We start from the raw sequence: 2,786 nt of genomic DNA, 5'->3' as shown, positions 1-2,786 counted from the left end.
GGCAGCGAACCAAGACACATACCCACACCCGGCTCCCCACCCACAGACACGGCCAGGTGTGTCTGTAGGGACCAAGCCGGAGGCAACACGGGGATTCGAACAGGCGATCCCCGTGTTGGTAGGCAATGGAATAGACCGCTACGCTACCTGGACGCCCCTCATAACTAAATTCAATATGTCGGCTGACCGTGGCTTGTAACATTATTGGAAAGCTTAAAAGCAAAGTTGTGATTTCAGCTGGTGGTATTGGTTGTGGATGGGATGAAGTGGAGCTTGCTGACAAGGCTATGTGGGATGGCAATGTCCCGTCACTGGTGCTCCATCCCTCAACTCCCAATAGGATATAGGGAACTCTCTGTCCTGGTGCTGTTGGTTTTTTTGTGTGTGTGTGGCCATCTGTAGAGTGGACGTCCTGTCGTAAAAATGTAAGCCTGGCAGCCATAAAGCTTGGATTTACTGTGGTGTTTTTTATTCTGTTGGTTTAGTCCACACGTTACTTAGATCCCTGTTTCAACACCTTCCCTGCCTGCCGAGGCACAGTTGGAGGTATCGTCCTGTGATTAAGATGTCACAGGATTGATCGCTGCAGCAGTCCATGTGTTGTCCACAGCCAGCCATGTGTATAGGCTGCTGTCCAAGTGTCCTTGCGCAAGAGACCTAAATCCTGTCTGCATCACTGTGAGCCATCCAGGGAAAGAGCCGCAGCTAAATGACCACACAGAAAATGGAAACGTATACCAGACGCTGCTCAGCAAAGCCTTGCATGCATTGCTTAAGTTGAGCTATGGCAATCAAAACAGATTTTTGTATGCTATGTTATGATAGAGTATTATATGTATATATGTGTGTGCATGTGTGTGTGCATGTGTGTGCATGTGTGTGTATAATAGAGGTGGCACAGTGGTTAGCGCGGTCGCCTCACAGGAAGAAGGTCTGGGGTTCGAGCCCCGGGGTTGTCCAACCTTGGGGGTCGTCCCGGGTCGTCCTCTGTGTGGAGTTTGCATGTTCTCCCCGTGTCTGCGCAGGTTTCCTCCGGGTACTCCGGTTTCCTCCTCTCAAGACATGTAGGTCAGGTGAATCGGCCGTACTAAATTGTCCCCAGGTGTGAATGTGTGTGTGTGGGCCCTGTGATGGTCTGGCAGTCTGTCCAGGTGTCTCCCAGCCTGCCCCCCAGTGACTGGTGAGATAGGATAAGCGGTTTGGATAGTGAATGAATGAATGAATGAATGAATGTTCTCATAGAGAAAACAGACCATTGCTGAGTTCCGTCTCTGCTTGCCTCCTCACGACACTGTGTGAACTGACTGCTTCTGTCAAATTTCATTTGTGGAAGCTTAAATTCAACACGGGCGTTATGACGGCCAAAAGGGCAGTTGTTAATGTTGACCCTTTTTTATTCGCACATAAATATGTATGCACTTGCTTTTAAATGGTTTCCTAGCCTAAACTGTGATTTTTCATACATCTTGGCGTTCGTGTTGCACGGCTGTAAAGAGCTGGTCGTGGTTGAGGGTTGCATATGTTTGCAATAGAAGTTGTAAACTTTCCCACATGCCCTCAGCGCAGCACGGGTGTTTCGTAATGTTCAAGATAGGCCCATATCACGACAATAAAACACTACCGTACATCTAACCCGGTTCTGCATGGGTGCAGTGATACCTACTGGGACATCTCCTGTCACGGTCGACTCGTCGGATCGCCACCCTCTTGTCGTTGCCTCGTGATTTACAAATGGTGCACTGCTTACATGCCCCATGTAAAGGTGCCCGCTGCCTAGTCCTTTAAGCTGGCATCTCTCCCCCTTTTCTCCACCTCTCCCCCTTTCTCCACATCATTGATTTTTATCCCTGACTCTGTTTTCGCCGCCGCCGCCGTCTCCAGCTCTGCCCGTATCTGTTTCTCTCCCTCTCACTGCAACAGTACCGTCTCAGTCGACTCACGTCCCCGGTCTGCAAGCATCAATGAAGGTTTGTGTGCGCGTGCGTGCACGCACGTGGCTTTGTGTGGTAGTGGTAAGTCGTGCTCACGTGCTTAACCCATGTGACAGCGGTGGGTGGGGGGGGTGGATGGGGGGGGGGCATTCTTTGCCCCCGACAATGAAGGGAAGCTGTTGCTGTGCTGCACAGCGTGTTGGAGTGATGGGTGCCGGCTGTCATTTTTGATGCAGTTGTGGCTTTTTTGTTTGGCCCGGCCGGTCTGGGTTTGTGTTCATTTGTGTTTCCTGCTGCTCTGTAGTGCAAACACTGTTAAGAGGGCTTGAACCGCGGTACAGAAACAAGCAGATCTCCACAAAAGCACAACAAGACTCGCCATTAGGGTAATGGCATGTGACTCAGACGCAGTCGTACTGTGTAATAAGGGTTGTGTGTGGAGTCTATGGGCGGATTTGAAGTGACTTGTGTGTGGTAATGACTGCTCGGGCAAGGCTCCTATTGAGATAATTGAGGTCATGGAACTGTAGAGGGTGTTTTAGGGGGAGAAAATAGATGATGATGATGATGATAATGATGATTGTGGTGGTGGGTTTTTCACTGGAAATACTTTCCCTTTTTTGGAACATTTCGCTCTCTCTCTCTCTCTCTCTCTCTCTCTCTCTCTCTCTCTCTCTCTCTCTCTCTCTCTCTCTCTCTCTCTCTCTCTCTCTCTAGTTTAGTTCCCTTTTTTTGTTCCTCTCTCTCTACCTTGGACCTCCTCACGCTCTGACACTCTCATTTTCTCCCACCCTCACTCCCCCCCCTCAGCCTTATCTTGGCTGAGGGGGGGGGGGGAGAGACGGACGGGGATGG

Source organism: Lampris incognitus, chromosome 10 (genome assembly GCF_029633865.1).
Source record: "Lampris incognitus isolate fLamInc1 chromosome 10, fLamInc1.hap2, whole genome shotgun sequence".
Lineage (NCBI taxonomy): Eukaryota > Metazoa > Chordata > Actinopteri > Lampriformes > Lampridae > Lampris > Lampris incognitus.
Note: the sequence above shows the minus strand (reverse complement) of the source record.